Source organism: Tamandua tetradactyla, chromosome 5 (genome assembly GCF_023851605.1).
Source record: "Tamandua tetradactyla isolate mTamTet1 chromosome 5, mTamTet1.pri, whole genome shotgun sequence".
In the NCBI taxonomy this organism is placed as follows: Eukaryota; Metazoa; Chordata; class Mammalia; order Pilosa; family Myrmecophagidae; genus Tamandua; species Tamandua tetradactyla.
The window spans coordinates 38255158-38268454 of record NC_135331.1 but is presented as its reverse complement, the minus strand read 5'-3'; the positions used below and the strand labels follow the sequence as shown (position 1 = coordinate 38268454).

General features: G+C 34.1%; 1 protein-coding gene across 2 annotated transcripts in view; it reads left to right on the top strand.

Annotated features, from left to right (window-relative positions):
• Positions 1 to 13297, top strand: part of TTC28 (tetratricopeptide repeat domain 28) — an 896291-nt gene that overhangs the window by 60217 nt on the left and 822777 nt on the right. The window lies entirely within an intron of this gene.

Sequence of the window (13297 nt, the reverse complement as noted above, 5' to 3'; positions counted from 1 at the left end):
GTCATACACAAATAGCTCAGTGTCTCAGAATTTAGAAATAGTAGTTACAACTCCTGAATATATGTGACTGCTGTAAGACCTTACAATCTAGGACCTTTTAAAATAGACCCCAACCTGATAAGCTGTGCTCTTGACTTCAGTTCTTTGAGTTTGTTTATTATAGTTAATCTGTATGAGTGTAACCCCTGATATTACCTTTACCAGAGTCATAATAGCAAAATCATACAGTATCTGTCCTTTTGTGTCTGACTTTTTGCACTCAGCATTATCTCCTCAAGGTTCATTTATGTTGTCTTATATTTAGGAACATCATTTCATCTTACTGCTGCGTAATATTCCGTCTTACGTATATACCACATTTTATTTATCCACTCATCTGTTGATGGGCACTTGGCTTGTTTCCATCTCTTGGCAATTGTAAATAGTGATGCTGTGAGCATCGGTGTGCAAGTGTCTGTGTCACTGCCCACAGCTCTTCTGGGTATATACCAGGTCATAGGCCAACTCAATATTTAGTTTTCTGAGGAATCACCAAACAGTCTTCCACAGTGGCTGTACCTTTATACATTCCCGTCAAAAGTGAATAAATCATCCTATTTCTCCACATCCTCTCCAACATTTGTAGTTGCCTGTTTAATAGCAACCATTCTTCTAGGTGGGAGGTGATATCTCATTGTTGTCTTGATTTGCATTTTCCTTGTAGCTAATGAAAATGACCATCTCTTCATATGCTCTTTAGTCATCTGTATTTGCTCTTCAGATAAGTGTCTATTCATATTCTCTGCCCATTTTATAATTGGATTGTTTGTTCTTTGTTGTTGAGCTGTATAATTTATGTACACAGGATATCAAGCCTACGTCTGATATGTGGTTTCCAAATATTTTCTCCCTTTGAGGGGGCTGCTTCTTCACCTTTTGACCAAAGTCCTTTGAAGCACAGAAGCTCTTGATCTTAAGGCATTCCCATTTATCTGTTTTTTATTTTGTGGCTTATCCTTTAGGTGTAAAGTTTAAGAAGCTACCTCCTATTAGTAGATCTTGAAGATGTTTTCTTGCATTTTCTTCTAGAAGTTTTATGGCAATGGCTGTTACGTTTAGGTCTTTAATCCATTTTGAATTATTTTTGTATAGGCTGTAAGGTAGGTGTCCTCTTTCATTCTTTTGGCTCTTGATATCCAATTCTCCCATGCCCATTTATTGAAAACCCAGTTTGGTGGCTTTGGGAGCCTTATCGAAAATAAATTGTCCATAAATTTGGTGTTCTATTGTTCTAGTTTGCTAGGTGCCAGAATGCAACACACCAGAGATGGATTGGCTTTTAATAAAAGGGGATTTATTTAGTTAAAAATATATAGTTCTTCAGAAGAAAGGCAGCTAACTTTCAACTAAGGTTCTTTCTTACATAGAAAGGCACAGGGTGATCTCTTCTGGCCTTCTCTCCAGGCCTCTGGGTTCCAACAACTTTCCCCGGGGTGATTCCTTTCTGCATCTCCAAAGGCCTGGGTTGAGCTGCGAGTGCCGAGATGAGGTATGCTGAGCGCCTGGAGTGTGCTACTTGAGCGCTATCCCTTAAGCTTCCAGCTTAATCAAACATTATTCATTGCAGCAGGCATGCCTCCTAGCCAACTGCAGATGTAATCAGTGACAGATGATTCACATGCCATTGGCTCAAGTCCACAGCAATAGAACGAGGCACCTTCACCTGGCCAAATTAACACCTGAATCTTAACTACCGCCTCTATCTGTGCACTTTTGATTTTATTCCATTGGCTTTTATCTTTCTGCCAGTATCATGCTATTTTGAGCACTGTGGTTTTATAACAAGCTTTAAATCAGAAAGTGATAGTCCTCCTACTTTGCTCTTTAGCTATTTGGGGTCTCCTTCCCTTCCAAATAAATTTGATAATCAGCTTTTCCAAGTCTTCATATAGGTTATCAGAATTTTGATTGGTATTGCATTGAATCTGTAGAACAGTTTGGGTAGAATAGACATCTTAATGACATTCAACCATCCTATCCATGAGCATGGAATATCTTTCCATCTATTTAGGTGCTTTTTAATTTCTTTTAGCAATGTTTTGTAATTTTCTGTGTACATGTACTTGACATTTCTGGTTAAGCTTTTTCCTAGGTACCTGATTTTTATGGTCACTATTTTGAATGGATTTTTTTCACTTAATTGTCTCCTCAGGATAGGTCATTGCTTGTGTATAGAAACATTACTGATTTTTGTACATTAATCTTGTGTTCCACCACTTTGCTGAATTTGTCTGTTAGTCAAGTAACTTTGTTGTAGATTTCTCAGGGCTTTCTAAGTATAGAATTACATCATCTACACATAATGAAATTCTTACTTCTTCCTTTTCTGTTTGGATGCCTTTTATTTATTTCTCCTTTCTAATCACTCCAGCTAGGACTTCTAGTACATTGTTGAGTAATAGTGGTGACATTAGGCATCCTTGTTTTGTTTCTGATCTTAGGAGGAATTCCTTCAGTTTCTTTCTGTTAAGTATGATGCTTACTATAAGGTTTTTTTTTTTTTTTTTTTTTTTTTTTTGCATGGGCAGGCACCAGGAATCCAACCTGGGTCTCCAGCTACAGGTTTTTAATATATGCCCTTTATTAAATATTGAGAAAGTTCCCTTTGATTCCTACCTTTTGAAGTTTTTATTAGGAAAGGATGCTTGATTTTGTCAAATGCTTTTTCTGCATCAGTTGATATAATCATGTGATTTTCCCTTTTGGTTTGTTAATGTGCTGTATTACATTGATTGATTTTCTTATCATGATATATAATTGTTTTAATTGCCATTGGATTCAGTTTGCTAGCATTTTGTTAAGAGTTTTTGTATCTGCGTTCATTACGGAGATTGGCCTATAGTTTTCCTTTCTTGTAGTATCCTTACCCAGATTTGCTATTAGAATGATATCAGTTTCATAAAATGAGTTAGTTAGCGTTCCTTTTTCCTCATTTTTTTTTTTTTGGAAGTGGAGCAGGATTTGGTATTAGTTCTTTTTGGAATGTTTGATAAAATTCACCTGTGAATCCATCAAGCTGTAGGCTTTTCTTTGTGGGAAGATTTTTGATGATTGATTGACTCTCTTGTAATTGATTTGTTGAGATCTACTTCTTCTCTAGTCAGTATAGGTAGGTTTTGCATCTAGGAATTTGTCCATTTCGTCTAAGTTACCTTTTTTTGTTGTTGTTATATGGTTGTTCATAGTATTCTGAGTTTAAGGTTTCTTCAGGATCCATGGTAACAACCACCTCCCCTTCATTTCTGATTTTGTTTATTTGCATCCTCTTTTTTTCTTTGTTATTCTTGCTAGGGGCCCATCAATTTTATTGATTTTTATCAAAGAACCAGCTTTTGCTTTTGTTGTTATGTAATATCAATTTAATACTCAACAATAATCTTAAGAAATAGATATTACTGTTATCCAAGATTTTCAAAGGAAAACATTTAGTCTTAGTGAAAAATTAATTGACTTGTGCAGAACACCCAGCTAGTAAAGAGGACAGTTGGACTTTAACACAATTCTTTCTGATTCTAAAGCATTCATCTTTAATCACTATACCATCAGTACTTCCCTGGGCAAAGGAGTCCATCAAGTCAGAATGTCTACGAGTTTAGACGTTTAGAATTCTCTTTAAAGCTTTAATACTGAAATGTCCCTATGTTGTTGAGGAAACTACTCAATTTCAGCATTTTATTTTATATACTTGAGTCTGAGCATGTAATTTATTTCTTTTTTACTTGTCATGACAAGTAAATAAAGTGTGTTAAATGCCTTGGAGCCTAATAACAGAAATGTATAAATTTTTAAGCTGCATTTTTATAGATAATTTTAAAAGTATGCATTATTTATACTCTTTTTTAGGTATCAGTTCTTTTTATAATTTCAATTCATTTTTGAAACTTTTTTGTTGTTATATATAACATGTACAAAGAAAAGAAAGAAAAGGCAATGATTTTCAAAGTACCCTTTAACAAGTAGACACAGAACAGATTATATTTCAGAGTTTGTTATAGGTTACTATTCCACTATTTCACATTTTTCCTTCTAACTGCTCCAAAACACTGGAGGGAAGAAGAAATATATATTTTTCTTTTTTTGTGTGAAAAATAACATACATGCAAAAAAGCAATAAATTTCAAAGCACTTCTCAACAATTAGTCAATTCATTTGTCAAATATATTATTGAGCGTTTTGTACAAGTTAGGTATTTTTCCAAACCCTAGAGATAAAGCCAAGAACAAGGCAGAATGAGGTTCCAGCCGTAATGGAGCTTACATTTTAGTATGAGAGACAGAAATTAAATAAGTAAAGTAATAAATACATATGAAAATGTTTGATAGTGATAAGTGCTCTGAAGACAGTCAGTAACAGCTTAAGGTAGTAAGAATTTTAGGGCTAGAGATTGACTGGATTATGTCATGGGTAGAGAGGATTTGGATGAGACCAAAGAATGAAAGAAATGTGAAGAGCTGGGCAGAGTACACAGCTGATTTGAACTTGGGTATTTGAAGAAACAGCATGAAGGCCAGTGGAGAACAGTGAATGTGTGAGTAAAAAATGAGACTGTACGAGAGAATGTTGGAAAGGTGGGCAGGAGCCAGATTATGCTGGACTTTTTCAGCCATAGTAAGGAGTTTATGTTTTATCTAAGACTGATGGGATGTCATTAAGGTTTTAGCTAGAGTAATGATATAATTTAGTTTATGGCAATTCTAGTTAAAGGTGAACATGTGTTGTTTAATTTGCACGTATTTGTAACTCTTTCAAATTTCTCTCTTTTATTGGTTTCTAATTTCATTCCGTTGTTGTTAGAGAACATACTTTGATGATATCAATCCTTTCAAATGTAATGAGGCTTATTTTATGGCCTAATACATGGTCTATCCTTGAGAGTGTTCCAAGTACATTTAGGAAGAATGTGTATTCTGCTGTTGTTGGGTAGAGTGTTCTATAGATGTCTGTTAAATCTAGTTAGTTTGCAGTGTTGTTCAAGTCTTCATTTTCCTTGTATGTCTTCTGCCTGGTTCTTTTATTGATTATTACAAGAAGATATTGAAGTCTTTAACTATTATTGTTTAATTTTCTGGTTCTTCAATTTCATTAGTTTTTTACTATATGCATTTTTTGGGCAGATATGTATGTGTTTCTTTTTGTTAGGTCTTACTGAAAGATTGAACTTTTTATCATTATAATGTTGCCTTCTCTGTCTCTAGTACCAATTTTTGTCTTCAAGTCTTTTTGTCTGGTATTATATAGCCACTCCAGCTCTCTTTTGGTTACTGCCTGCTTGAATGGTATATCTTTTCCCATGTTTTTACTTCTAATTTATTTGAGTCTTTTAAACAAAAGTGAGTGTCTTGTAGACAATTGGATCATGTTTCTGAAAATTTCCTCTGCCAATCTCTGCTTTTTAATTGGAATGTTTAAACAATTTATATTTAATGTCATTACTGTTAAGAAAGAATTTATGTCTGCCTCTTTTTTATTTCTGTCTTTTTTTTCCCCCTGGTTTTCTAATCTGCTATCTTTAATCCCTTGTTTTTTTCACTACATAATTTTTAGATATTTTCTTGTTGTTTGCCCTGGGGAGTATAATTAACATCTTAATTTAAAACAATTTACTTTGAATCATTCTCAGTTCATTTCCACAGTATACAAAAACTTTGCTCCATTCCTTCTTCCTGCTTTGTAATTGTTACCATACAAATTACAGCTTTATACAGTTTAGGACTAACAATACAGTTGTATAATTATTGTTTTGTGCTCTTGTCTTTTAAATCAAATAAGGAGAAGAAAAGTGTTACAAACAAAAAGATTTATACTGTCTTTCAAATTTACCAATGTAGTTACTTTTACTGGTCCTCTTTACTTCATGTGGTTTCAAGCCTGGTTAGCTTAGTGCTCAGCTAATGATTGTACAGAGATTACTTAAATGCCTTAGACCAATAAGTCTCCCAGATTTTGCTAATTGACTTCTTGTGTATGTTAGGGCTCTCCTTCAGTGTTCTGCAGTTTACAGCGTTCTCTTAGCCTTCAGTTATTGCTTGTGTAGAGCCTCAAGATCAGTCACAGATGAGAGATTAGGACCTTTCCAGGTTTTTTTTTTTTTGGATATGTAAACAGCCCTGTACATTCCTAGATTCCCAGGAATGTTTTGGAGTTTTCAGAGCTCCCTGTGGACATCTTATTCTCCAGATTTTTCTGTTTAAATTTTTTGGTTAGCCTCTTATTTGCCCAGTTGGTATTGCCTCCCAGGCATTTGTGATGTTAAACAATTGCTGCTGACTTTGTTTGACAAAACCCTAGGGAAAGGGATACATGCCCTGGAGACTGATCTCTGAGTCAGGTAAAAAATGACCAGTCCTCTGGATGGAGCTTTTCCAATCCAGTTGCCAGAAAGGTTAAATAATGGCAGTTTTCTGTGGATAGGGCTTTTGGGGAGTGGTAAACATTCTACCCCCTCTATTTGCTCTTTGGCTGCTCGTTTTCATAGCTATTGTGGTTGAGAGACTGCTGGTTTTCAAGGCCACCATAGATCTGAGGAGAGGGAAATAGGGATTATGTAACTTAAAACCACACAAAGCTTGCTGTTCTTACTGAAATTCAGCAGTTTTTCTTGAAACAGTGCTCCTTTGGATTGCTGTAAGTCATTTGTTAACTTACGGTTGATTTTGACAAATTTTGTTTATGTACTCAATAACTTCATTAACTTTTGTTAACGTATTCATTAAACTTTTCCACAGTTTAATTTATGGTGAAAACTAAAAAAAAAAAAAAAAAGAAAAACAGAAATATACCATGAGAGGAATTGAATATGGGAGGGCAAAAGCAGAATTAGGGAGCCCGGTGATGATGCTAACTTGAACTAGCAGTGGTGGAAATGGGAAGAAGTTGAGGTATTTGAGATATGCTTTGATAAGGCTGACCAAGTTTGCACATGAATCATCATAACAGTCATCTTTTTCAGGTGGTTCTGTCTTCATTTGCTAGGTGAAATAACGTTCAGGGAGATTTAAATATTTTGTCCAGTGTTACAGAGTAAGCAGAAAAGCCAGGATTAGAACCTCTGATTTACTTGACTACAAATTTTCTTAACATCTGTGCATACTGTTCATGACATTAAATTCAAATTGATCCAAATATTAAGTTCACAATAACTATTTAAGGTAAAATTGACTGTTATAGTTCTTATTGTTATTGTTTTTAAGGAGGTGAGAATTCAGTTATTCAGAAGCATTTGGTAGACTTCTGTAGTGATAATCAGTAAAAAGGATTTTTCATGTGTCAGAAAGTGACAGTTCTTTTAAATTTAAGTGAAACTTTATATTCTACCTTGAGATAAATCCATCATTGCCAGCTCTCCCTTCTTTTAACCTTATGGATATCATTACCAAAGCAAATGAAATGGTTTATTGTTATTAAACCATTTCATATGTCTTAAACATACATGACTGTATGATGGGCTCATAATTTTATTCATTTGATGCTATTTTCCCCTCTTTTTGGTTAGTCTATCACATACACATGTACATAAACACAAGCATATATGTTACTTTTTCATTACAAAAGTAATTCGTGCTATTGTAAAAAAGCTCAAGCAATAAAAATCATATTCTTTACTTGTCTATGCCTCACCTCATCTGCCATTCCACTTCCTTGAGTTAATTATTTTTATCTGATTCAAATATCTTTCAAAATCTTTTGCAATTCACCTGCAACTCTAGACCCATGTATATGTGTGTTCACATACACCCACACACTTTTGTAATATTTCCAATGTGTTTATTTTCCTTTGTCAATTTATTTACCTAATTATTTTTAACATCTATATAATATTCCATATTATGAACATAACAATTTTATATTTTTGAGTTTTGAAGAGATAAAAATTTACAATAAGAGATGAGGTAGAAAGTGGTTGATGTTTCAGTCTTTACCTGGATGCTTGTAAGAAGGCACAAAATAATCTTTGTTCTGTTTTTAAAGAAAAGGCCGTAAACAAAAGTATGTTCCTGCTTGCCACCATTTGATTGGCAGCTTTTCTGTTTGGTGTTGAAGTGAGTCTTCCATGAGGCCACTGGACATTGTTGACTTTTTCATAATTTTATTTTTATTTTGCTGTTATTTATTGAAGAGGAAAATCACAGTTTTGTACGAGGAATTTTTCTTTTAAATGTTATGCTGAGGCAATGTAGAGTTCGCAGTGTCTCCTTGGAAACCAGGGTTTTGTGGGACAGAGCCAACTAATTGACTCAAGATGGATACTGTGTCCTTAGGAAATGATTCAGGAAGTCTGGCAAGAAGGAAAGTCTTACCATAGAGGAAATTCAGGAAATAGGTGCTAAGTTATTTAAGTTTTCAGTTTTGTCATAATTATTTTAAGAAATGTTCTATCCTGATTGTGAAAGTATAAACTATGATAAGTAACAAGTTTCACTTTCAGCTCCCAGATGGTATATATTTATCACTAAGAAATATGAATGCTAGCATATTTTATCTTAAAGAGAATTCTATCCTAGAGGTTTCCAGAGTCATTTCATAAAAAAATCATTTTCAGTAGTCTTAATAAAGCATTTCAGATTAGGAGTTATGAAGACAACTCTAGAAACACTGGCAAAGAAATAGTAAACCTCCCCCCCACCCCAAATATTTTAAAGTAAGATTGATGGACAGCCAATAATATAATTAATCTTTTGGAAACTGAAGTATTACTACTACCAAAGTTTTGGCACTTTCTTTTTATCCTTGTGTTATTGTAACAACTTTGAAAATCATTGAATATATTTAGTCATTGGTTAAATTACGATTTTCTTTCTTACTGAAGATTGGCTAGTATTTTAGAAGTGATAATTATACTGTTTCAGTTTTGAAGAACTATTAAAACATTGTTTTTATATTACCATATTTTTAAAGTTTCCTGTAGATAAATTTCTAGAATGTTTACATTATTATGTTTGTTTGTGTTCTCTGAAAGGATACCTTGTAATTTAATTAAAGAGAAATGTCTTTTCTTTCTAATTGAAGTCTCAAGAAACTTTTAAGAACTGAAGTTCTTAAAAGCATTTATTTATATATTTTTCAATTAAAAATTTTGAAATATTTTATGCCCTTCATCTGGATCCTCCAATTGTTCACATTTTACCACATTTGTCTTGTAGTTATCTTTCTACTTATTATTTTTATTATTACTGTTATTTTCAGAACCATTTTAGAGTAAGTTGCAGACATGATATCCTACCACCCCTAAATCCTTCAGTTATATATTGAGAAAACGCTCTGATACATAACCACAGTAAGACCATCAAAATCAAGTCATTAACTTTGATACAATATTGCATTCCAATACACAGGCCCAATCCAAATTTCACTGATTGCCATAGGAATGTCTTTTTTTTTTTTAAAAAAAAAACTTTTTGCTTATTGTATAATATAACAGCTATACAAAGCAAAGAAGGAAAAAAAGCAATAGTTTTCAAAGCATTCTTCAACAAGCAGTTACAAGACAGATCCCAGTATTTGTCATGAGTAATATCCTTTTAAAACACCCTTATCTTTTCTGGTCCCAAATCAGTTACCTGTCAAGAAGTATATTATGAATCTCTAGTTCAGACAGACTATAGAATCAGGTTTGTACTACCTGTTCATATTACAAGTAACTTCCTTGGCTGACTTTTTTTTTTAAATCCTTTTTTTTAATTGTACAAATAACATATATATACAAAAAGGCAATAAATTTCAAAGCATATCACAAAAATTTGTTGTAGAACAGATTTCAGAGTTTGGTAAGGGTAACAATTCCACAATTTTAAAATGGGTTTTACTTCTAACTGCTCTAAGATACTGGAGCCTGAAAGGAATATCGATATAATGATTCAGCAATCATACTCATCTGTTAAACTCTTACTTCTCTATATAACTCCATCACCTTTGATTACCGCCCCCTCTTTAGGGATATTTGGGCTATGACAATTATAACTTTTTCATGTTGGAAGGGACTGTTGATAATATGAGATGGGGGATGGAACTAGTTAATGTTCTGGAGAGGGTGGCCCCTCTTGTTTCAGGACTTATCTGGTCCAGGGACCCATCTGGAGGTTGAAGACTTCTGGAAAGTTACCCTAGTGCATGGAACCTTTGTAGAAACTTATATAATGCCCTAGGTGTCCTTTAGGATTGGCTGGAATGGTTTTGCTTGGGCTTTGGCAAGTTATGATAAGTAGTAATGTCTAACTAAAGTTCGCATAAGAGTGACCTCCAGAGTAGCCACTCGACTCTATTTGAACTCTCTCAGCTGCTAATACCTTATTTGTTACACTTTCCCCCCTGTTTTGTTCAGGATGGCATTGTTGATCCCATGATGCCAGGGCCAGACTCATCTCTGGGAGTCATCTCCCACACCGCCAGGAAGACTTTCACCCCTGGATGTCATGTCCCATGTAGGGAAGTTGACTTTTTTTTTTGACAATTCTTAGGCTCCTGATTGCATTTCCTTGGTTTGTTCCCTGACCTTTGATCACTAAAATTGTATTTTCCTTTTCCTTTTGCTCTGGACTGTGGGCCTTTGCCCACACTATTTAACCTGCAGCTTACAGGTAAAAGTTTGGACTGCTGCCTGACTTTCTCAAAAGGCAGCCAGTCCATCTTTCTGTTTTATTTCCTTAAAATGATAATGTGTAAATGATAAGTAATATTTTTGTGCCTATGTCTACCTGGGTGCCAGGTGCATTTTCTGTGTAGAAGTTAGGAAGAATATGAGAAAGCTGGAACTCAGGATAATTTCATGTACCACAGCCAGGATTAGGAGTATATGAAGTTGAAAACTGGGGCAGTGTCGTGTATGTGTATGTGTGTGTATATGTAGTAGAGTCCTTTGCTGTGAATCTTAGGTTTGGCAGCATGTGCTCCTGAATTATTTTAGATTTTGTCTCTGCCTATAGGCTTTATAATCTTCATCTAGTTACCTCATATGCAGAAGCTTCCCAGATAGTGGCTCAATAATTCAGAACAGAATGAACTCATGAACTAATGGCCTAAAATTTGGGATCATTTGACAACTCTTAAATAAGACATTAGAGATAGACTATTCACTGCCCAATAATTAAACACTTGATGTTATTATGATGTAGATTTGCACACATTTTTAAAAGTTGGAGGTATATTTTCCACAAGTAAGTTTATTGTGATTCTAATCATTCAACCGATAAGCTTTAATAATATTTGAAAATAAGAATTTTAAGAATTGGCTAGCTTCTGAACAGTAGGTCTTCCAGGGTGAGGATAGATTAAGAGATTGTATAAACTTCTAATTAAAAGTCATAATTTTTCTTAATAATGAAATATTAAATAAAGGTTTAAAGCCAGTTTGGGTAAGGAATTTGGGTTATCAGATAAGCAGTAATTTGATTTCTGGAATGAATATTGAGAAAGGGAGATATTTTCAGTGATTCTGGCCTCAAAGACATGAAAGAAGAATCTTTCATAAATCATGTATTTAAGAGCTGCAAATTGCTGAGTAAAATGCAACTTGCCTTTGGTTTTATGAAAAATTTCCTAGGCTTGTGCGCCCTCTTGTGTTTAACTTATAATTAAGACTATTAAACATGTGGCTTTTAGTAGTCTTGTGGAGACTGAGGGGTTAGATTGGTGTTATCTTCCTTCTTTTAAGAGATTATGAATTTTCAAGTATATGAATATAAAAATTCAATGTATATATTAACAATCTCATAATTATACGAATTTTGTGATGTTTTTGTAGAACTAAAGTTCTTTGTGCAGTTTGAAAGACTACTAAGCATTTCCCTGATTCTGTTCCCTTCATCTACTTTCACACATACTATGTAAATTTTATTAAATTTAATTAATGCATTGTTTGATGTATATGTCCTTGAATGTAAATTTTTTTAAAAAAGGCTAATCGAGGTTTATTTTATGTTATTATTTTTATATGAAGTTTCTGTAGTATTGTTAACTATGTTGGGTAGTCTAGCAAGTGCCCATGCAGATTGTAGGCCTTCAATAAATGTTGAAAGAAAGAATGGAAGAATTATGGCTGATAACCTGTATTATCTTATTGACTGAAAGGGGATTAGAATTAGTTGGATGGTTGCCATGTTGCTATATTTTTTTGAAGGGTTTTTGTTGGTTGGCTTAATACATCTGAAAAGAATGCAAATACAAATAATTGAGACATGCGAAAGCATTGGTTCAACACTAATGAATTTATAAGAATTAGGATTAGGGAAGTTGGAAAAGACTACCTAAACATTAAAAAAACAGAAGAATATAAGCTGATAATTTATCTACTAACACTCATGAATAGTGTTCATAAAATCCTTTCCATGATTTTTGTTAAACTAGAGACCCTCAACTGGCTTCTCTAGGATTCCTGATGTGCAAAACAGAAATAAGGGATACCCCTGACTGCCCCATGTTGTTATATGTTCTCTCCACCCCACTACTACCACCCCCAGCTTCTTAATGAAGCAGGCCTCCATCCCCAACACTTGAAAGAGGATGTGAATCATTCCATAGACATTAATCTTTAGCATCACTCCCCATATTTCCTATAGATACCAGGTCTTCAGTTGTGTTCTAGGAACATCATATCATATACTTTTAAGCTGTACATCTTATGCTAAGCATATTAGGCAATGACTGACAGGGAAAATGTTTTTTTTTTAAATTAAGAACTCAACCCATTTGGTGTGTTTCAAAAGGTACAATATTTTTCTTCATTTATCAGTGAAAGAAGTTAGAAATTAGCAAACTGATTTCCTTGAAAGTCATAATGAGATACATAGTGCATCCCAGAAAAGAGGAGGGGCAAGATGGGTTCCACCCACTTTCATGAATTTCATCATATACTGAACCTACTCAAGGGTGGAGAGAAAAGGCAACTTTCAAAAAGGTGTATGTTATTAAATGAGGCATTTACTATACTCTTTCCTAAGAGCACCAAGTGGGGAACATGTTTTCTAAACTAGATCTCTTGGAATGTGGAATCAATCCATCCTCCTCTCCTCAAGGGCTGTCTACCACTGGTTAATGAATTAAAAAACAACCCTAAATAAAAACAAACTCCCTCAAGCTCCTCTCACTCCCCCAAAAAAGTGTAAGAAGGGGGAAAAAAGGCAACCAAACCAAACAAAACACTAAGATGTACCAGATTACTCTCTAGAGTAGAAGAACCAGGGAGCAGCTTCAGTAATTCAAATTAGTCTGTTACAGAGTCATCACAAACATGCCTTGCTTTTAACAAAACACACAAAAAGATTTT